Genomic DNA, 22,087 nt, shown 5'->3' on the forward strand with positions numbered 1-22,087 from the left:
GAGAAAATATTTGCAAATCATAGATCTGATGAGAGACATGTATCTAGAATATATAAAGAACTCTTACAATTCAGTAAGAAAAAAGACAAAATCCCCAATTACAAAATGGGCAAAGGATTTGAGTGGCATTTTCTCCAAAGAAGATATGGAAGTGGACAATAAGTACATGAAAAGATACTCCACATCATTAGTCATTAGGGAAATGTACATCAAAGCTACAATGAGATACCACCTCACACACATCAGAATGGCTGTATTTAAAAAGACAGACAATAACAAGTCTTGGCAAGGATGTTGGGAAATTGGAGCCCTCCTTGCTGATGGAAATGTAAACCAGTGCAGCCACTTTGGAAAATATCTGGCAGTTCTTTGGACATTAAACACATAGTTATCACTTGACCCAGCAATCCTAAGTGAACATCCAAGAGAAATGAAAACGTATTTCCATGCAAAAACATGTACAGGAATGAGATGATTTGGGTGTCAACTTTAATGGATTAGGAATACCCAGATGGTTGGCAAAGAATTATTTTCAATGATTTGGTAGGCACTGAGCCAGGAAGGGCGAATTCTTGCTCTCTCTTCTGCCCTTGGATGTCAGAACTCCAGGTTCTCCGGCCTTTCATGACACTCCATACAGCACTGCTTCTGACCACCACTCACCATCCATCACCCCTAGTGACCCGCTAGAGGAGTTATTCCTATTCCCAGCTTTATGCTCTGCTGGCCTAGAGGTCTTCCTTCCATAGGGAGAAACGCTACCGCCAGGAGATACAACAATAATGCAACTGAACTGGAAGTTAAGATGCTATCTGACCACTTTGGGCTTCTCATGCCTCAGAGTCATGCTAAGAAGGGAGTCAAAGTGTTGGCTGTGTGACCTGATACCAAGAAGAAATTGGCCTACTCCTTCGCAAGGGAGAAATAGGAGATCCTTTAGGGCATCTCTTGGTGTTACCATGCCTGTGATTCTGGTCAATGGGAAATGACCACAACCCAATCCAGGCAGGCTATGAATGTCCCAGGCCTTTCAGGTATGAAGGTTTGGATCACCCTGCCAGGTACAGCATGGCAACCAGCTGAGGTCTTGCTGCAGGCAAACAGAATGCAGCAGGTGGTAGAAGGTCATTAGGAGCACCAGCTACACCCATGGGACCAGTTACAGAATCAAAGGCTGCCACTGCCATGAGTGTTTTCTCCCTGTGTTGCTATGAATATGTTTGCATGTAAATATACATATATTAAGCAAATTTTTCTTCTTTTTTATCTTACTCCTTTATCATATGAGATGTATTGAGTTTGTATCAGTATTTAAGTATTGTTAATTTTACACCATAGTATTTAAGTTACAGGAGAGAAGTAAATGTCACTCAAGGACTTCATTTCCTCCTCTGGGGAAGGAGTTAGTGTGTTTTTATTGTACGAAGGATAATTGTATCATGCTAGGTGGAACTATGACCTTGTCATTATCTTTTTAAGAGATTAAATATGGTTTAAGGAGATGCATGTGGGTGCCAAGTTGACAAGGGGTGGACTTGTGATGGTTGATTATAAGTGTCAACCTGACTGGATCAAGAGATGCCCAGGTAGCTGGGAGGCCATTGATCATCCTCAGTGCTCCAGGAGGCACTGAGCCCATCCCTCTTCTGCCGAAAGGGAAACCTAGAAAGACTGGCACTTGATTAGAATGATTGATCTTTCCAAGGTATGTCTGTGAGGGTGTTTCTCGGGGAGACTGAGGTGTGAGTTGTTGGACTGAGTGGGGAAGGTCCACCTGCATTTATCTGCCCTCAATGATCTGGGCTAAAGGCCTGGATGGAACAAAGGTAGAGGAAGAGTGCATTCTTGTTTTCTCTCGGGGAGCTGGGACCCCTTCTTCTCTTGCCCTGGATGTCAGAACCCCTGGTTCTCTGACCTTTGGACTCTGGGACTTAACACAGTGACCCCCTGGGCTCTTGAGCCTTTGGTGTCAGGTTGAGAGTTACACCATCAGCTTTCTTGATTCTGAAGACTTCAGACTTGGACTGAACCACTCTACCAGCTTCCCTGGTTCTCCAGCTTGCAGATGACCTGTCATGGGACTCCTCGGCCTCCAAAATTGCATGAGCTAATTCCACTAAAATAGCCCTTCTCATCTTTCTCTCTGTACATGCATCCTATTGGCTGTATGTCTAAGAAGAGCACATACTAAAACAAGGAATGTCATAGGGAACTATTCAAAATAGCCCAAAATGGAAACTACCCAAATGTCCATCAACTGATGAAAGGACATAAGGTGGGACACACACACACACACACACACACACAAACACACACAAACACACCCAACATACACAAAAATACAAAAACACAAACATACACACAAACATACATACAAACACAAACACACAAACAAAAAACACACAAAAAAAACACAAACATAAAAATACAAAGACACAAACACATAAAACACACAAAAATACAAAAACACAAATGCACACACAAACACACACAATGGAATATTATTCAGCCATTACAAAGAAATGATGTGTGAATCTATGAATTATTTAAAAAAGGAAAAGAAAGAATGAATTACAAACACATGCTACATGCATGAACCTGAAAACATTAAGTGAAAGAGCCACAAAAGACCAATGTTGCATTGTTCTGTTTATGTGAAATGTACAGAAAGTGAAAACCTGTAGAAATAAAAGTGGATTAGGGTTGCCAGGGGAGGAGAGAAGAGGAAGCAGGAAGTAACTGCTCATAACAACAGCTTGATTTCTTTCAGTATGTTAAAAACACAGAATTGTATGCATTTAAAGTATATCTCAATAAAGCTGTTAAGAAAAACCTCCTTGAATGGCATTTGTTAAATTCAAAACCATTTATAGATGAGAATTGCTGCTGCTGTGCTTTCAGGAGTACAAGTGTTCCACCAAATGTTAATATGCGTTTTGCAAGAAAAGAAAAGAGCTCCATGTGAGTAAGTTTGGGAAGTGCTGGGTTAAAAACGACAAGCAAGTTTCTTTAGTGCAATCACGGAAGAGTGTTCACTGTGCTAACGTGAACTGCAGCCTCCAGGGTGAGGGAGGGAGAGGCCGGCAGTAGTCTTGCTCCACATATACGATTTGGGTAGAGTTTTGCAGAAAGATGCAAATTCACAGGGAACTTGGATGAGGGGGGTGGATGTGTGTTTGGCTTTCACTTGGACAAGCCTCCTTTTCCCTCCCTCAGAGCTGGCTGCTGCTGCCAAGGCCCCAAGGAGGCTTTCAGCTGCGGGGGCGTGGAGGGAAGGGCCACGTCAGCCCTCAGGATTGGGTGGGCTGGGGCTGAGGACACAAGAGCAGAGTTTTGGGTGGCACGTGTTGATGCAGGATGGAAACAAATTTGGCTGTCCTGAGGGTCCGGACCTCATTCAGCAGCGGACCAGGGTCTCTGAAGCCCCAGCAGCATCACCCAGAGCTAATGGCAACCTCCTCAAGGCACCCATACCCAGCCAGCAACCAACAGGGCTGCTCACCTCCAGCCTCGGCCAACCCTACGAGCCAGGCCTTGCTGAGCCACGCCCACTTCACCTGTGTTCAGTTGCTTCTGGCAGGAGGGGACGCTGGGGTCCACTTTTGCAGGCCATGCCACCGAATTCAAATGTGGTATCCGTTTTGTGTTTTCAGTCAGTCCCTGCATTTTCTTCGTCTGAAATCAGGACGCTAAGTAGCTACAGCCGCATGTGCCGCCTTTGAGAAAATCTCATCCTGAACACAAGAACACAGACTCAACAGGCAGACGGCCGGGAAGTTACAAGGCAGCGCCTCACAACACTCTCTTCTTTTTCATTCTACTCAAAGTTTCTCTAAAATTCTACTGCACAGAAAGTCCTAAAGCATTCCAAATGTTGCTCCATTTCCAAAAGTGCCGGTGCTGCCTCCTTGGGGTCAGAGGCCTCCTGCGCTTGAGCCTGGCACCCCGCCTGGGCCCCAGTGGACGAGTCCTTCCTCTTGAACCACTGGCCCCATGCATTGTCCATCCTCAATACCTTCCCTGTGGTGCCCAGAGGCAGCGTCCAGGAGCCCACCCAGGTGCCCACCGGGACCCCCGAGCTCCCTTTGAACAGGCACCTTCTAGGGCTGGGGCCCCCATGTCTGAGGGGGGAATGGGGGGCTGAGGCCCATGTCTGGGGAGTTATGGGACCTTGCATCTGAGGGGGTGTGGTGGGGGGCTGCAGCCTTGCATCTGAGGGGGTGTGGTGGGGGGCTGGGGTCCTGCATCTGAGAGGGTTGAGGTGGGGGGCTGGGGTCCTGCATCTGAGAGGGTTGTGGTGGGGGGCTGGGGCCTGCATCTGAGGGCGGTGTGGTAGGGGCTGGGTCCTGCATCTGAGAGGATTGTGGTGGGGGGCTGCAGCCCTGCATCTGAGGGAGTGTGGTGGGGGTCTGGGCCCTGCATCTGAGGGAGGTGTGGTGGGGGGCTGGGCCCTGCATCTGATGGGAGTGTGGTGGGGGGCTGGGGTCCTGCATCTGAGAGGGTTGTGGTGGGGGGCTGGGGCCTGCATCTGAGGGGGTGTGGTGGGGGGCTGGGTCCTGCATCTGAGAGGGTTGTGGTGGGGGACTGGGGCCTGCATCTGAGGGGGTGTGGTGGGGGGCTGGGCTCTGCATCTGAGGGGGTGTGGTGGGGGGCTGGGGCCTGCATCTGAGAGAGTTGTGGTGGGGGGCTGGGGTCCTGCATCTGAGAGGGTTGTGGTGGGGGGCTGGGGCCTGCATCTGAGGGGGTGTGGTGGGGGGCTGGGTCCTGCATCTGAGAGGGTTGTGGTGGGGGGCTGGGTCCTGCATCTGAGAGGGTTGTGGTGGGGGGCTGGGGCCTGCATCTGAGAGAGTTGTGGTGGGGGGCTGGGGTCCTGCATCTGAGAGGGTTGTGGTGGGGGGCTGGGGCCTGCATCTGAGGGGGTGTGGTGGGGGGCTGGGTCCTGCATCTGAGAGAGTTGTGGTGGGGGGCTGGGGCCCTGCATCTGAGAGGGTTCTGGTGGGGGACTGGGGCCTGCATCTGAGGGCCATGGGACCTGGGTTTGTGGCTGCTGGTTCTCCTCTGGGCTCTGCTGCTTCTCAGAGTAGTCGCTGAGCCGTCGTGGGTCCTGATGTCTCACGGGAGAAGCAGGCCTGGGCAGGTGGCACCTTTGGGAGCAAGCGAAGGGCAGCCTGGGCTGGAGGCTGCACCCAGGCACTGTGGTCAGTGGCTGGGGAATGAGACACGGCCCTCCTGGGCCCCGTGTCCCTTGTGGTGGGGTCTGAGTGCCCACTCCTCTCACCGTGGCCCTCGGGGTCCCATTGCCTCTGCAGCCTGGGCCTGCGGTGGGTCCTGGCGCAGCACCTGGACACGGGCCTCCCTGCCTGAGGCCTCCTTCCCTCCTTTTCACCCACCTGAGCCTCCTTGCCCTTGGCTGGCTGAGCCGGCACATCCCCGCGGCGCCTCTGCACCTCCCCCGAGATCATTCTGCCAGCACGGTCCTCCCTGCACCCTCTGGTACTCCCTGCACCCTCCGGCCCTCCCCCTAGATCATTCTGCCAGTACGGTCCTCCCTGCACCCTCCGGTACTCCCTGCACCCTCCGGCCCTCCCCCTAGATCATTCTGCCAGCACGTTCCAGCACGTTCCCGCACCCTCCCGGCCCTCCCCCGAGATCATTCCGCCAGCACAGTCTTCCCTGCACCCTCCGGTACTCCCTGCACCCTCCGGCCCTCCCCCTAGATCATTCTGCCAGTATGGTCCTCCCTGCATCCTCCGGCCCTCCCCCAAGGTTATTCCGCCAGCCCGCTCCTGCACCCTCCCGGTTGCCGCTGCCCCCTTCTCAGGGAGGCCGCCACAGATGCAACGCCCGGCTCAGGATGGCTCCTCAGTGGTTGAAAGTGGTTTTGTTTTTGGTGGAACTTGGGGGCAGTGAGAGGCTTGAGATTATTCGTTGAGATAGTTTTCCAGAAAGAAAAAAATGTCACAGATAACTGGTTCTTTGCACTTGAAATATAAAAGCAGTAATCTTTATTCTAACTCTCGCTAGAGAAATTGAAGTCGATGATAGCCCCTTTCACTTTTAAGCAGGAACCAAAGTCAACAGAAATTCTGAGTCATAGGATCAGGCCAACTGACATAAAGAAAAAAAAAACCTGGGTCACTCACAACCACTAGCATGGCAGAAAGACAGGAAGAAAGACAATGAAAAAAAATAAGACGTTATGGCAAAAGGATCCGGAGAAATTTGGGACCCTTGCGCATTGCTGGTGAGAACCATTGTGGAAACGATAGAGGGGCTCCCCAAGAGTTCATTACAGCAAATGGACTTAGCATATGATCCAGCAGCTCCACTCCTACAACTGAAGACACAGACTCCAGCAAATACTTGTTCATACATGTTCATAATATCATTCGTTACAGTGGCCAGAAGGTGGGAACTGCCCAAATGTCCATCAACAGATGGACGAGCAAAATGTAGTCCATCCATGTGATGGAATATTACTCGGCCCTAAACAACAGTGAAGTGCTTGTAAGAATGCGATGACGTGCATGAACCTTGAAGACATTAGGCTTGTGGAAGAAGCCAGATACACAGGACCACGTGCTGTGTGGTTCCATTCATACAAAATGCCCAGGACAGGCAAATCTATGGAGACAAAGTAGGTTGCTGCCTGCCAGCCTGGAGGATCAGGGAGTGAGGAGAAACTGTGCAGGGAGTTGAGAGCCTCCTCTGGAGTCGGGGAAGCATTCTGGACTAGATGGAGGTGGGATACACTGAAACGTTCACTTCCACGTGCTCCACGTTACAGTTGTGAATTTCACTGCAATAAATTAGTGTTATTTTAAATACTTGGGCCAAACCTCAGATTTGTTGATCATTAATCAGTGGCTTTGGGAGCCACTGAGACTTAGCTGTGCTGAGTCCCCTCCTCTGCAAGTTCGAAGAAAAACTCTTCCCCGAGGATGGTTCAGACAAGTAAGTCAAAGCATGAACACACCAGCAGAGCTTCTGCCCTGTACCTGCATGGTACCTGAGCATGGAAGACATTCAAGAACATTCTCCTCCGTCCTCTGAGTCACTAGCAGATGGCCTGTTTCCTGCTGAAAGAAGCACCTGGTACTTGGTGTTTACGAACTCCACTCAGTAAGCGGATCAATAGCAACAAGGGCACTTTGGCAGTCAGATGCAGAAGTAGCATTTTCCTCCAGAACACCACCTGTGGTTGGGACAGTGCTGTGCAGCCCCTGTATGTCTGTGACGCACACCTCCTGCCTGCGGGCTGATCCCCCTCCCACCACCCCAGTTCTTCTGGGTTTTGGAGTCCTGCCCTCAGCTTCCCCTCCTTCCTCCTCTCCCCCTGATTTTCCAGCCCTGCCCTCGGCTTCCCCTCCTCCCTCCTCTCCCCCTGGCACCATTAAACATTCATGCTGGGCCAGATCATGCTTTTTGACAATATCTAACGAGCTAGCAGTGAATGATAAACCTGCTGGGCCACCTCTGTGTCTCGAAGCCACTAGGATCTGCAGCTGTTTCAAGAGCACAGAACAACAAAGCCTCCAGGAAAGGGGGAAAGAGCGGCATCTGAGCTTGGAGGAAGTCATTTCTGTGAAAATCTTTTAATGCAACAGGGAGCTAAGCAAGTGGGCTGTGTGTGCTGTGGAAGGTGGCGATGTTGGGGTTTTGCCTCCTGCAGTGGATGCCGGCAACAGGGCCTCGGGTGGCTCTGTTAGGACCCACAGGCCCTGCATCTGGATTGGCCAAGTCCCAGGGGCCAGGCCCGCCTCAGAGGTCCAGGGCATTTCACGACTGGAGGGCACTGTGGAGGTCCACCTGCTGCCCCACGGAGAAGAGCGGGTGCTCAGATACCAATCTTGGTGCCCAATCATTTCCCCACCTCTGACCTTGAGGGAAAAGCCAAGATGCAGCCTCTGGACACCAACCTTGAGACATTCTCAGCTCTCAGCTCATCAGCAGAGCCTGGACTCAATTACTCCAGAGAAGAAGCTCTGCTTCCACACCGGCCAGGGGTAAGGTCAGACGCAAGGGCCTGAGGCCACATGGGAGCCCAAGCAGCAGGAGGCCCCAGGCCAGTCAGAGCCCTCAGGGCCTCCCAGGGGCTGGCAGGAGCATCTGCTCAGTGGTGAGATGAATGTCCTAAAATGCTATTAACAGAGTTCAGTCTAGGGTTTAAATCAATTTGGCCAACATTTATTGAGTGCCCACTCCAAATAAGGTTCTGAAAAGGCTCTTGAAAAAATGTCTGTGCTTTTGAATTTCAAATGATTGGTTTTAGTATTAGGAGCAACAGAAATCCTGTTATCACTCATCCAAATAATCAGAATTAATTTAGGAGTTGATGGCAAACAGAGTCCGTTGGTAATTAGGAAACATGGAGAAATAATTAACCATGGCAAGAAATGCGGTTACATTGAACTCCTGCGAAGTTAAAAAAGAACCATGGTACTTTTCTCTGTGAGGCTTAGCAACCCCACAGTGCCGGTGAGAGTGGTGCCTGCCTGAGCACGTGAGGAGCCCTGTGCTGTTCCCCACCCTCGGTGCCATGCTGGTCGCTGGGCCCTTCCTTCAGGGAAGCCAAGCTGGATCCCTGAGTCACCAGGGTGACTGGGTAAGGGCCTTGGCAGACAACCTCCCTTCAGAGAAGGACCAGGGCCTAACTCCACGCCTTTTGTAAATTTATTTTTTTAAGCCTGAATAGAAAATGTCTCCATTATTCACTTTAGTTTTAAATATAGGCACCTTCTCCTGGCTAGAATCCCCACTGCTAAGCTGGGAGGAGCCTCCAAGCTGGAGCACTGGGCTTGTCCGGCCAGGCAGCAGACACCGTGGGGAGGCAGCGTGACATCCATCAGGGCTCTCTGTGGCAATGACACCGCATTCCTTTTAGAAAACTCCCTCTCCTCCAGTCTTCCTCCTGAAGGCCACCCCTCTCCACCAGCACTCGGCTCACGAGGCCTGCGTGGCTCTGACTGATGCATTTCTCGGCAGCTCTGTCCAGGGGCTAAGGAAGGTGCAGATGAGTCCCTGAGGCCCCTCATGGGGATTGGTCATTTCAGTCCCCATCCTGGGTCCCCCTGGAGGATGTGGGCTCCATGGTGCTGGGCCCTGACTCTCTCTGCCTCAGTGCTCCCAATACCCCCAGCCGTGGACCCTGGTGAGCCCCATGCAAGTGAAGCAGGCCCTCCCAAACCCTCCATCTTTGGAATGCTGTACTGCGGCTGCCAACTCCTCTGGCCTCCACTGCAGACATACAGGGCTCCTCTCTAGAGCTGAAGCCCTACCTCCAGGAGACACTGAGTTCTAGGCTTAGCGCCACAGGGAGCCAGCCCCTTCTCCATGATGACTGCCAGGGGGAAGTGTCTGCACATGTGTGCGTGTGTTTACGTGTATGTATGTGTGTGTGTGTGTGCATGTGCCTCTCACATGTGTCTGTGATTACCACCCAGCGACTCCTACACCTGCCCTGTCCCATGGAACTTTCCAGGGTGTGGAGACGATTCTTAGCACTGCAGGTTACCACAGCCATATGAGTGCTGGGACACAACCACTGCCACTGAGGAGCGGAGTTTTAATTCTGTTCACTTTAAATTAATTTAAGTAGCCACATGTGGCTAAGGGCCCATACTGGACAGTCGGTTCTTCAAGGAGGTGAATTTGAGATTTTCCCTCAGAAGCCTCCTCTGAGTTCTGCCTGTGCTCTTGGGGGTCTCAGCATCTCGGGCGCCTTCCCCTCCAGGCACCCCCGGGGCGAACGAGGACCGTGGGCCTGTCCTGCCATCGCCCTGGAGGTGAGGATGCGGCTCCCGGACACCCGAGGGCGCCCTCCTGAGCCTGAGCGGGACAGAGCGGGGGTCGGGGGAGCTTCCCGGCGCCGGCGCGACCCCAGGAGGAGGGACGGGTCCCCGGGGTGGGTGACGGCGTCACCGCCAGCATCGCCTCTCCCGGGTTTCGGGGTGGCCGGGGCGCCTCCTCACCGGGGCGGCCGCAGAGCAGGGACCCCAGTGCCTCCCACGGCCGCCCCGACAGGCGACGTTCCCGCCCGGGGCCATTCTCGCCGCATCGCGCCTGGGCGGGAGGAGCGCTGGGGCGGCCGCGGCTGGTCTCGGCGGCTCCTGGCCCAGGTTCGTGGCTCTCGCGTTCCGCGGGGTCCGGGCCTGCGCCGGCGGCGGGGCGTTTTCCACCCAGTGATGTGGCGACGGCTCCTGGGCTTATGGGGAATGTCGGGTCCGCTTCGCGCTGGGCCCACGGCCTCCTCCCGGCGAGACGCCCCTCAGGGCTCCCCCATCGTCAGCGCCCAGGACGCCGGAGCCACCTCGGGGGGCTGAAGGGAGGTCAGACTCTTGCAGAGGGCGCCTGCGCCAGAAAACAAATTTTATTTACAGGTTTCAAAGCGGCCAAGACGTCCGTGGCTTCCTTCGGGAGAAAGTGGCAAAACCCACGCCCAGATCCGTTGTGCTTTCAGCTTTTCACCAGGAAACTCATTTTTCTATGTAAGAGCAAGCGAGTTCCACAGCGCGGGGAGGCCAGTGGAGAGGAGCGCGGCCTTGCCTGGCTCATGTCCTGTTTCCAGTTTGCCCTGAAAACGAATTACTAAATCCATGGAGGAAGAGCTTGGGGCCTGCCTGGTCCTCAGCCACCGTGGGGCTGGGGCCTGTGACTGGGTGTGCAGAGGGTCCGCCCCCAGGGCCCGGGAAAGGGGCTGTGCTGCCCAGAGCGAGTCCCCGGGCGCCCCCCCGCCTGCTGCAGCCACCTCGGGCTCCACATTTCGGTCCCTCCTCCTCTCCGCTGGTCTGGACTCAGCCACCAAGCTCCACGCAGTGGACAGAATCTACTGGGGCGCAGGAAACCTCAGCTTCAGCAGCCCACCTGGCCTTCGCAGTCTTCCTCTCCAGGGTTTTATTTCAACATGGCTTTTTCTGCTGCGACTCAGCTGTGGTAGGGGCCAAGTTTGGGTGTGTGAGGCCAAGGAGATGCGTTGTGTTCTCGCGGAAGAGAGAGACGCAGCGAGGGAGCCCGGGCACACGGACCCAGCTCACCAACCGCAGCCAAACCACCAACTCTATCCCGTGGCCCTTGGTGACCCGTGACAGGGGAGGGAAGGAAATGTGGCCAGCTTCCCCCAGACCACAGGCAAACACAGGTGGGGGCGGCCCACTGGCGCGGGCCTAGGAGCTGCAGGAGCAGGGGCCACGGTTCAGCCTGACGCCCCTCTCTTGGGGCAGGAAGTTCCCTCTGTCTGCCGTGAGCAGGGGCACTTGGGAGGGCCCAGCACAGGACCTCAGGAGCTCCCGGAGCAGCCTCAGCAGCCGCAACCCCTCGACCTTGTCCAGCATCACGCCCCGGTGCCAGGGAGACAGACCGAAGAATCCCACTACTGTGCAGGAGAGGAAGCCTACTTTAATTCTGTTCTTGAAGTAATGGCAGGCGAAGATTCATATGTCATAATTAATTCCTCACTTCTTAGGAATCGCAGCGATTAGCTCTGTCATTCCTTTGTTATCAGAAAGAACTGTGAGTCCTGTTATTCTCACTGCTTCGCCATCTGTGAGCGTGCGCAGCCCTCGGCTAAGTTTTCTAAAGGGAACATCACAGCGACTTCCCTGACCTCAGCCAGGACAAAAGTTGAAGTCTAGCACGACGACCCGTGCAGCCTGCATGGCTGGAGGCCCTCCCTTCCCGGTCTCTGGGCACAGGTGCGGGGCCGTGCGCGTGCCTGCGCCTCCAGGGTTCCTCCGGGCACAGGTGTGGGGGCCGAGCGCCTCCACGGTTCCTCCGGGCACAGGTGCAGGGGGCCGTGCGGGTGCGTGCGCCTCCACAGTTCCTCCGAGCACAGCTGCGGGGCTGTGCTCCGAGAGCCTCCAGGTTCCTCCGGGCACAGGTGCAGGGCCGTGCGCCAAGTGCCTCCATGGTTCCTGTGAAGGAGTGCGATGGCTCTGTAATTTTTGTCCTCAGCTCCGGTTTACCACAGCTTAGGCCTTTGGGGTTATTTTAAAGTAGTAAAGAAGCTTGAAAGGTAATCCCAAACCAGGTGGTCCTTAAATCATTACTGGGTTCGAAGAATAATTATCATCAGAATAATTTATTATGCATATAATTATAACTGTGCCCTGTGGACACTGCACATGGTTAAATCAACACCAGGAGGGTATTTTGGTTTCTAAGAACTTTAAAAATATAAGGCAGATGGCACTAATACAGACAAGTAATGAATGAATAAGAATTCATAACAATGAAGCTCTAATGCAACGTATGATTGAATAGGGCAGCTTAGAAGCCTGGAAATTAGGAGGCTCGGTAAGATGAATTGGGTGGTGGTTTCCAAGCCTCCTACCAGCATTTGGAAGGGACCCCAGGGATCAGGGCATCTCCGGAACCCAAGCCAGCTCTGCATGTCTGGCCAGTGCCTGCAGCGTGCTGGCGCTGAGATAGCATCGTGGGTGGCCCATGGAAGGACGTGTTTGATGGAAGGGAGATAGGAAATGGCCCTAATAAGGAAAGGAAAAACTCTAAGCTGGCCGGAGCTTCCAAGTTGTCCACCTGAGGACTTGGAAGAGTCGATGATCTGAGCTTGCATCTGCAGGGCTGAGGGTGAGCAGGGGTGAGGGTAGCAGAGATGAGAGCTTGAGCCAAGGAGTAAGGAGCATGACCCACCCCTTGCTTGAGCATGGTCTGTGCTGATGATGCACTTCTCACCAACATCAGGGCACAGGGTGTGGGGCATCCAGTCTGAGATTAGGTTAAAAAGACTGTGGCTTTTGCTTTGGGGACACCCCCTGGCTCACGCTGTTCGGTGCCCTCTGCCCATCATGAGGACACTTGGTAGCCCTGGGACAGGGTCACACGGGGAGGACCAGGGCCTGTGGGCAGCCTGGTGAGGGGGCTCGGGCACCCCACAGGAGCCTGCAGGGGCAGGAAGAGATTTGGGGGAGAGGAAAAGATTTGTTATTTAAGTTGTAGTGCTGGTTTCTTGGCTGTATACATATGTTAGGCTGATTATACTTCAATTGCACACTGTTTATCACACTTTAATTATACGCTAATGAGACTGTAAAAACTGAGGAGGTGGCATTATTCGTGGAGAAGAAAAAGCTCAGATTAAACAGGCAATGGGAAGACATGGTGTTCGGGGGAGGTGAGCCAAGGCGTGCAGATGCTGAGGGTGGGCGGTATTTGTCAGGTGACGGAGAAGCTGGCATGCATTATACCTGGAAGGGGTTTGAAGATCTTCGTCTGTGTTTGGACGGCCACATTGGCTGCAGGGCGTGCAGACAGTGTTGTTGAGAATTGGCTTGAGTTCAAAGGTTAAAATGTAGAGTCACTCTGGGGAGTAGAAAGTTTTGCCCTTTTTGAGGGGTAGGGCATGACCTTTAACACACCCACCATCAGCAGGGAGAAGAGGAATGAAAAGCACAGGAAAACAGGCCAGGGAGTTCATGAATGGAAATGGCATCACAGGCAACAGCCACTCATGAGGATGGACGAGGACCCAAGAGAGAACTGGCGCTGCTCTACACCTGCCAGTCAGTTCGTAGTGGAGAGGGGCACTGTCCACCGAGCCTCCATCCATGGAAACGCCCCTCTTCGAGCCTGGCCCTTGCTCTGGCTGGGCCTGGTGAGGAATGGCTGTCATCACGGACAGTGGCCTTTCCTAGCCCTGACCCTGCAGAGCGCCTCTGGAGCGCATAGTGCTGGTGGACAGGAAGTCAGCAGATCGAAGGCAGGGTCCCGGCTTCACGGTGGGTGAGCCGTGTGATGTTTGCGCAAGTCCCTCACGCTCTGTAAGTCTCTCCACTGAGCTGGGTGTGAACGTGGTGCTCTGTGGCAGTGGCACGTGATGACTCCTGCATGGAGTTCTTGTCTCAGCAGGAGCAATGCCTTGCACCCCGATTTTCAAGCAGCAGCCTGAGAGTCCTGGGAGGCCCGTCTTTTCCCCTCGGTCTTTCTGTTGGCCCCACCACTCCCATATTTCAGGCCTCACCAAGTCCTGTTAATCTCATTTCCAAAAAATGCCTGGAAGCTTCTACTCCTGGCTCGGCAGACTCCACCTTTCTCTGAGCTCCGCAGACGCTTCCTCACATCAGCCCTGGATGACTCCAGGAGCCTCCAAAGGGAGCTCCTGCTTCCTGTTCCCCTCCCCTGCGACCTGCTGCCCGTGTGCTCCCAAGGGGCACATTCCTCCGTGTGGATGGGATCATGTTCCTGCTCCCCTGCCCCACAACCCACTGCTCGTGTGCACCCAAGGGGCACATTTTTCTGTGTGAGTGGGATCATGAGCCTCTTTCCTCAGTAGATGTTCTCTTTGCGCTGGAATGAAACCTCAGCTCCCCTGTGACAGGCAGCTCCCCATGGGCCGGTGCTGGGTTTTGGTCTGTCCGCATGTGCTCCCCACCCAGAGAAGACTCACAGCTGGCTGCTCCTGTCACCCCTGAGGCTTCACAGTAAACATCGACTCACAGGAGGGGACCGCATGATTCCCACCGCGTGTACTGTTCCTTCCATGGAGCATAAGCTTGACCATGGTACGAAGCACCGCACAGCTGCTGTAACCCTGGGAGAGAAGCGTCTTTATGAGATTCTCTGTGTCCCCAGGAAATGCTGCCTTCTCCTGTGAAGCGGTCAATGGGCCAGGCCCAGTCCTTAAAGATGCAGAGGACGCAACAGGCCCCTCTTCTGCTCACAGCTTCACCTTATGTTATGCAAAGTCCCCACACCACTAGAGCACGCTGGCAGCGGGTCATGGGCGCCTGCATTTCCCACGAGCTTGTGACTTGGGGTGCGTTATCTCAGCCCATTTCCAAGCAGCCCCATGAGATCAGGGCTTATTGTGTTTGCTCCATGCATCATGAGGGTGCATCCTGAGAAGGAGAAACTCGCAGGTGGGTGCAAATGATTTGCAGTCACAGAGGAGCCAAGAGCTCCTGACAGGACTAATGAAAGCATGCCTCACTTTAGCCCTGGGCCAGGTTCACGCCTCACCTTAGCCCTGGGCCGGGTTCACGCCTCGCCTTAGCCCTGGGCCGGGTTCACGCCTCGCCTTAGCCCTGGGCCGGGTTCACGCCTCACCTTAACCTTGGGCCAGGCTGCTGTGTGCCACATGCTGTTTCTTCATCGGGGGTTTGGGTACAGACATACTAAAAATGGATCTTGAAAGAGGCACTGATGGCTTCTTGCGGTTTTTTGGATACAAACAGATTGGTTTTTCCTCAAAGAAGATGAGTGACTATGTTGTCAGTGTCATGGTGCAAAGATGAATACGCACCTGTGGCTAACAAAGCTCCCAGTGATGGGGGATGACTTCGCAAATGTGTCGTGAAATGTGCAGAAGAGGGTTTCATATGCAGGACGGAAGTATCTGGGGGATAGGTGAGCATTCATTTTTCACTTACTCATCTCTGGGCCCTGTGAGGTGACTCGCATCTGCAATCCCAGTACTTTCGGAGGCCAAGGTGGGAGGATTGCTTAAGGCCAGGGGTTCAAGACCAGCCTGGGCAACATAGCAAGACCCCATCTCTACAAAAAATTAAAAAATTAACCATGTGTGGTGGCGTCTATCTGTAGCCCCAGCTACTCGGCTGGCTGAGGTGGGGGAATGGCTTGAGCCCAGGAGATCGAGGCTGCAGTGAGCTATGATCCTGCCACTGCACTTCAGCCTGGGCCACAGGGCGAGATCGTGTCTGTAAAAAATCATCATCATCATAAAATGAATCACCTGCCACCGCCATCCATCCTTCTTTCTGAACCGTGTCTGGTCAGTTTTCTCCCAGGGACCTGGTCTCCTGCTCCTGGCTGTAACTTGGTGTAGGAGTTAAAGAAAGAGGAAAGAATCATGAAAAGTGGTTCAACAGTCCAAGACAGGTTTATTTTGGAGAATAAACCTGAGAGGGGCTTCTGGCTGATTTCAGTCAGGAGCATTCTCTCTTACAGACTAAGAATATTTAAGGGTTTAGGAAGTGGGGGAGCTTATCACAGGCTTGGATTGTTTCTATGTGAGGGAAAGTTTATTGCGAGGTTGGGATGTTTCTAGTCAGAGGGGAGTTTACCTTAGTGTTGCAGTGTTTCTGTTTATGCTGACATTAGCTGTTAGGCTGATGTTTTGGGGCAGATTTAGGTGTTTTTTTTAATCAAAGGGAACTTAAAATGGTGGTGTGTGTCCAGGATGGTGATGTCCTGCTCCTGCTGTAGCTTGGAGGGCAGTGGCTGTGGTGCCCACTTTCCTCCAACAGAACACGGGCACCAGAAGCTCATTCTGCAGATTCTTTCTGTCACCACCTGTGCGGTCTCGGTGGTCACAGCCCAGGTTCAGCGACAGGATGCTGTCCCCGTTCTTTTAATCTCAAGCAAGGGTATGAGGACAGAGTGCCTGGCAGATCCCCGTCCACCGTGGGCACCGTCCCGGGACTCTTACCATGAGACCTGCTCTGGGCATCAGCTCCGGCTCTGGGGTCTGGGTGCCGCCCTTGCCCAGCCCTCCCTTCTATTGCATGACCAGCAAAACAAAGAGCCCGAATAAAGGACAGCAAGGTTAACAGTTTGGACAAGGAAGAGCTGGGATTTTAGGAACAACAGCTGCCAGGCCCTGTCCTAAAGGGAGAGTGGAGTCTGTGGAGGAGCCTGAGTGGCCCCAGGGACTCAGGAACCTGCGGCCGAGAGCTAGAGAGCATGGCTCACACAGGTAACCCTGGGACCAGTGCAGTCAGTGGGGAGAAGGCTGAGCATGCTGGGGCACACTCCGTTTTAGAGGCCCCGAGTTTGTTCTATTTTCTGTTGAGCCAGAAAGAGGAGATCATATTGGATTCCCTTGATGGGTTTCAGGCCTGTTTCTGAGTTACTGATTTCTGTGCCAAATGAGTCTCTTTGCTCGCCGGCCAAAGACAGACCTTGTCCGTTTTCTTTTTTTTTTTTAAGCCTCTGGGGAATTCTCCCCATAAATCATGTTTTCCTGCTACTGAGCAGTTGAAATGAGAAACCATAGCTGGCACTGCCCCTGCAGAGTAGCCAAGGGCACGAGGCCAGGGTGTCGGCCGCAGCGTCAGTGGTGGAGCTGGCCCAGCAAAGCTGCCCTCCCCGGCAGTTTCTCCATCTGCGTCTTTCTGCCGAAGCCCCTCCGTCTTTCCCCACTGCTCCCGCAGCCTTCTCTGGACCTGGGCTGCATGCTCTCTCCTCGCTGCCCCTTTCCTCTCCTCCCTTCCAAGCATCCCAAGGTCAAGGGCATGGAGGCACCATATGGGTCTCAGGAGCCGTGGCCGGTCCAGGCGAGTGGCTTCTGGACACGCAAAGGCTGTGGCTGTGGCTGTGGCAGTGCGTGTGCCCCTGGGTGCAGGCTCCACCAGCACGTCCCCATCCCACAGAGGCCCCGTCCCACACGGCCTCGTCAGGATGAACTGTGTCTCAAGCGACTGGTTTTCCTAGGGTGGAAGGCGCCATCAGTGAGAGGCAGAAGGAGGCTGGGCTGTGGCCTGGCTGTGCTGGTCAGTTGGTTCCTGGGCCCAGGGGGAGTGCTTGGCAAGTCACTGGGCTCTTGCCCTCCTTGTGGGAAGATTTTTAGGGGAGAGAAGAGCACACCTAAAAACAGAGACGTCATTAGCCCTGGATCTCCCTGGTGAGCACTTTTGTGGTAACCTGGATCCTCCAACACAACCTGTCTGTCACAGACATAGATTCTGAAAAGAAGCACCTGGTCTAGACCCTGGATCGCTCAACAGAAAACAGTGTCATGAGCACTGCACCTTCCAACAAGAAGCATCTCCCATAGCCCTGGATCCACCAAGAGATCCTGTCATTAGCCCTGGATATCCCAGAAGGAACGCAAGGTCTTCCAGCAAGAAACACCTGCATAGCCCTAAGTCCCTGAACAAGGAATGCCTGTTATTAGCCCTGAAACCCAAGAAAAAACACCTCAGGCCACTGGGCCCCCCAGTGAGAAACGCCTGTCACAGTCCTGGCTCCCCTGAGGAAGAAAATGCCTGTTCTTAGCTGGTGGGTGGGTGGGTAGTTTTGGCAAATGCTGCTCCATGGGCCCAGGGCCTCCTGTGCCTGCAGAGGCAGGAGGGCCAGTTCCCACAGCTGCACCCAGTTTATTGCTCCCAGCCGTGCACAGCCTCACCCAGATGGCTGCCAGGATGCATGCGGCACAGCCCGGGGCCGTCCCTCTGATCCGGAGCCTGGGTGGTCAGTGGGTTTCCCAGGCAATGCTGTGGCCTGGGGCCAGGACGGAGCAGTGAGGGGCAGGCTCACAGGGCTGTGGAGGGAGCGGCCAGCACGTGGGCAGGCCCAGGTCTGGGGCATAGGCACTCATGCATGGCTGCTGGGGCACCAGCGACCCTGATGTCTGTGCTCTGGGAGTGTGAGCACTGGCTTGAGGCAGGGCCTCGGGCAGCGGGGCTGGAACCCGTGTGGTAGGGCCAGAAAGCACTCAGAGCGGCTCCTGAGTAGCAGCAACTTTGTTTCCAGGTCATCCCTGCTTGGCCAGCAGCTGGGGCACAGGAGCTTGCAGGCTGCAGCCCTCAGGCACAGGGCAGTGGCAGTGGGCAGTTTAGGGACCACCAGACGCCCTGGGGGCCGGTGACAGGGGACTTGCCTCACTGCTCACCACAGAGCCCCGGCAACCCCAGGAACACAGAGCCCGGGCCGCCCCAGGAGAACGGAGACCCGGCAGCCCCAGGAGCACGGAGCCCCGGCCAACCCAGGAGCATGCGTCCTTGGCCCCAGTTCCTAACAGGGCTTGTGTGGTGAGGGGCGAGGGCTGTCCTGTGCCCCCTACACCCGCAGAAGCCGTCTGGCCGAGTGCCCACCTGCCCAGAGGTACATCCGTCCTGGGGCCTGGAGCACGCAGCCCCGGAAGCCCTGCATGTGTGTCCGCAGGGCACCGTTGACCCTGGTACACGCCCCGGGTTCCTGTGGGGGCTGCGCCTCCTTGATTTTTGGCCTATGTCTGAACAGAATGGGCCATCCCAGGAGGAGTCACCTAGACTGCTTGCCTGCCCCGCAGGACCCAATCTCCAGGCGGGGATCCTGGTCTCCGTCCACTCTGACAGCCTTGCCCACCCGGCCTTTGTGCCCGGGCTCAGGGCACTCCCGGGTCCCGGCGTTCCCACTGCATCTGGGGCCTCGCCTTCCCTAGACCCCGGCTCCTTGGCTTTTCCTTGGGCTCCGCCATGTCTGTCCACCGTGTCTGTCTCCACTGTCTCTCTGCCGTGCCTCCATCGTGCCCGCAGCGCCCGCAAGCGCCCTTTGAATAATTGATTTGGTGCAGCTTGAAGCCGCCTGGGACGCTGGAGCCCCTGCCTGCTACTGAGGGATGACAGACCTCACTGGCTTCCTGCAGAGCCCAGCGCCCAGCGCCCAGGTCCTGCTTGTCACTGGCCTTGGTTGAGACCCCTTGTCTAGGTCATGATTTCTTTCGAGGTTTAGTGTGACCATGTGTCAGTGCCGAGGAGAATGATGATCAGATAGTGAATGAGACAGGGACGTAACCATGAAGATGAAGGCAACGTTTGCCAGACTCAGGGCTCCATGTCACATACGTCACGTCTCACCACATCTATTCCCAGAAGAGCCCAGCCTGGAGGGAAGCGCCTTGGATTCACTGGTCTTGTAGGTGGGTAACACCCCTAGTGTTGCCTGGAGCCCCCAAGTACCACAGCCTTGGTCTGGGTCACCCAGGAACCCAGCTCTCATGCAATGGGTGCTTTCCTCTGCCCACTGCCTTCCCTGCCCCAAGCAGACTTTCTTCAAGCGATTGTTGGGCCACGGCCTAAGTCTGGGGCATTCTGCGAAGCAACTTCCCACTCATCTCAGGGACTCCGCACGGCACCCCTGTGAAGTGAGGTCTCTCTCGTCATGGTTTACAGATAAGCGCCTAGTCCAGGGGCCCACAGTCTGACCCAGGCAGTGGGGAGAGGCTAGGACCCTCAGGGAAGACTGTACACACACACAGCCAGCTCTCCCCACCCCATTCCCTGACCCTGGGCTGCAGAAGGGGTGCTCTGGGCCTTATCCCCACTGTCTTTGGCACATAGCTTGTTTTATGTGGAAATGAGAGAACCACCTGAAGGTGCTGCCCGCAGGTCAGTGGCCACCATGGGAAAGGGCTGCCTCCATCCTGGGCTGTGGGCATCTATCCTCAAAGCTTATTTCAAGAAGAAAAGAAAGATGAATGCAGGGTGTCCTGCCCTCTGGAAAAAACCGCTGTTTTTAATTACGAGACAATGAGTGCATGCATTTGGAGAAGAACAGAGTGCCCAGGGCCTTCTGAGGATAATGAGCTTCTGGTGACCACACACAAGCCTCTGGACCCATGGAAAACACTCCATCGCTGGACTTGCATCTCAGACCTTAGAGAGGCATGGTGGGGAAGACAGGTGAGCCACCCAAGTCTGCACACTCAGGGTCTGCACTCGCCAGTGATCCTGGGACAGTGGGAGCAGGTGCCTTACCAATTCAGGATGGGGCCAGGAGGACAGTGCTGTTCTGGGCACAACTGTGTGTGCAGCAGGTGAGGCCACTGTTCCCAAACATCAGAGCAATCTCGGGCAGCAGGCAGCCAGACACAAGCACAAGAGACCAGGGATCCGGCTGTGGCCCACTGCAGGCTGGCTGTGTTCATGTGACTGCAGGGTGGCTGCGCCCATGTCACTGTGGAGGGTGGGTGCCTGGGCCCATGTCACTGTGGAGGGTGGCTGGACCCATGTCACTGTGGAGGGTGGGTGTGCCCATGTCACTGTGGAGGGTGGGTGTGCCCATGTCACTGTGGAGGGTGGGTGCGCCCATGTCACTGTGGAGGGTGTCTGTGCCCATGTCACTGTGGAGGGTGGGTGCCTGGGACCATGTCACTGTGGAGGGTGGGTGAGCCCATGTCACTGTGGAGGGTGCCTGCGCCCATGTCACTGTGGAGGGTGGGTGCGCCCATGTCACTGTGGAGGGTGGTGGGCCCATGTCACTGTGGAGGTTGGGTGCGCCCATGTCACTGTACAGGGTGCCTGCACCCATGTCACTGTGGAGGGTGCCTGCGCCCATGTCACTGTGGAGGGTGGGTGCGCCCATGTCACTGTGGAGGGTGGGTGCGCCCATGTCACTGTGGAGGGTGGGTGCGCCCATGTCACTGTGGAGGGTGGGTGCGCCCATGTCACTGTGGAGGGTGGGTGCGCCCATGTCACTGTGGAGGGTGGGTGCGCCCATGTCACTGTGGAGGGTGGGTGCGCCCATGTCACTGTGGAGGGTGGGTGCGCCCATGTCACTGTGGAGGGTGGGTGCGCCCATGTCACTGTGGAGGGTGGGTGCGCCCATGTCACTGTGGAGGGTGGCTGGACCCATGTCACTGTGGAGGGTGGGTGCGCCCATGTCACTGTGGAGGGTGGTGGGCCCATGTCACTGTGGAGGTTGGGTGCGCCCATGTCACTGTACAGGGTGCCTGCGCCCATGTCACTGTGGAGGGTGCCTGCGCCCATGTCACTGTGGAGGGTGGGTGCGCCCATGTCACTGTGGAGGGTGGGTGCGCCCATGTCACTGTGGAGGGTGGGTGCGCCCATGTCACTGTGGAGGGTGGGTGCGCCCATGTCACTGTGGAGGGTGGGTGCGCCCATGTCACTGTGGAGGGTGGGTGCGCCCATGTCACTGTGGAGGGTGGGTGAGCCCATGTCACTGTGGAGGGTGGGTGCGCCCATGTCACTGTGGAGGGTGGGTGCGCCCATGTCACTGTGGAGGGTGGGTGCGCCCATGTCACTGTGGAGGGTGGGTGCGCCCATGTCACTGTGGAGGGTGGGTGCGCCCATGTCACTGTGGAGGGTGGGTGCGCCCATGTCACTGTGGAGGGTGGCTGGGCCCATGTCACTGTGGAGGGTGGGTGCGCCCATGTCACTGTGGAGGGTGGGTGAGCCCATGTCACTGTGGAGGGTGGGTGAGCCCATGTCACTGTGGAGGGTGGCTGGGCCCATGTCACTGTGGAGGGTGGGTGCGCCCATGTCACTGTGGAGGGTGCCTGCGCCCATGTCACTGTGGAGGGTGCCTGCGCCCATGTCACTGTGGAGGGTGGTGCACCCATGTCACTGTGGAGGGTGGGTGCGCCCATGTCACTGTGGAGGGTGCCTGCGCC

At 55.4% G+C, this 22,087-nt stretch overlaps 1 pseudogene; it reads left to right on the forward strand.

Moving 5' to 3' along the window:
* The first annotated feature begins 9,902 nt into the window (after positions 1 to 9,902).
* Positions 9,903 to 17,955, forward strand: LOC100435873 (uncharacterized; annotated as a pseudogene).
* Positions 17,956 to 22,087: the final 4,132 nt, after the last annotated feature.

Source organism: Pongo abelii, chromosome 5 (genome assembly GCF_028885655.2).
Source record: "Pongo abelii isolate AG06213 chromosome 5, NHGRI_mPonAbe1-v2.0_pri, whole genome shotgun sequence".
Classification (NCBI taxonomy): domain Eukaryota; kingdom Metazoa; phylum Chordata; class Mammalia; order Primates; family Hominidae; genus Pongo; species Pongo abelii.